The sequence below is a fragment of the Condylura cristata genome, unplaced genomic scaffold (assembly GCF_000260355.1).
Source record: "Condylura cristata isolate star-nosed mole 26May11 unplaced genomic scaffold, ConCri1.0 scaffold00009, whole genome shotgun sequence".
Classification (NCBI taxonomy): domain Eukaryota; kingdom Metazoa; phylum Chordata; class Mammalia; order Eulipotyphla; family Talpidae; genus Condylura; species Condylura cristata.
Window position 1 is genome coordinate 475,020 of NW_004567110.1, and position 1,133 is coordinate 476,152.

The window sequence follows — 1,133 nt, forward strand, 5'->3', positions numbered from 1 at the left end:
GGCTGCCCTGTGGTGCCAGTGTGCCCCGTGGCGGGCCCGCGGCCCACAGGGCCGTCCAGCTGGCCTGCTGAGTAGCACCCACGGGCCCCGGCGGAGGCCTCGGGGTGCCCGGGACGTGAGGTGGGGTGGGAGGAGACTGCCCGCAAGGGCCCCGAGGGACTGGCAGCGGGACAGGGCTGTGCCGGCCAGTAGCCCCCCACTGCCCTCCCCCCGCAGCTCCCGGCCCCACCCATCGGCCCTGGTGGGTTGAACCAGAGCCTGGACCCAGGCCTCAGTGCCCGCGCTGACCCGTGGGACCTTCAAGGCCGAGGAAGCTGCAGAGGATGGGGGCGCAGGGGGGTCGGGGGACGGGCCCTTCGGCACAGCCGGGGCACATCCAGGCCTGCCCCCTGGCCAGGGTCACACCGGACGGGGCACGCGGACACAGCGGTTGCATGGACACGGCTACAGACAGCTGTGTCTGGTCTCAGCTCACGCTCAGCTGGGAGGGACCTGGAGGGACCACGGCTCCCAGCACAGCTGCTCCCCTCGCCCCGGGGCCCCAGCTCGTCCCCGGTGACACGGCAGTGTGGGGTGTCCTCCATGTTGGGACCCCCATCTCCGACAGTGGGACTCCAGAAGACCCCAGCTGAGACCCAGCACCGGAGGCCCGGGGTTCACACGAGGACACGCCCTTGACCTCACGCACGCGTGCCCACAGCACCCCTCCGCCGCGCTGGCGCCCCCGCTGCGGCAGGAAGAGCCTCGCAGGAGCCCACTGAGCCCAACTGACAACCAGGACCTCCTGGGGTCACCCCAGCCACAGGCAGAGCACTGGCCGCGCCCAGCTGCCACCGGCTCCCACGTGCACCCGCACTCTGCGGGTGGGGGAGGCGCCAGCGGCAGGCCTGTGCTCGGGAAGGGGGGCGGGGGGCAGCTGCTCTGACCAGCTGCCCCAGAGGCCCCAGCCAGGGCTCCCGGCAGGTGTGCACCTGCCCCCTCCAGGTGCCCCCAGATGAACGTGCCCAGGGCACCGAATTTGGGGACACTGGTCCAGCAAGCACAGCGGGGCCCACACGCAGGCCCTGGGGCGGCGCTGACCCTGGGCCGTGAGGCCCGTCGCAGGAACAGGCAGGCTGCTGGGCCTCGGCCCG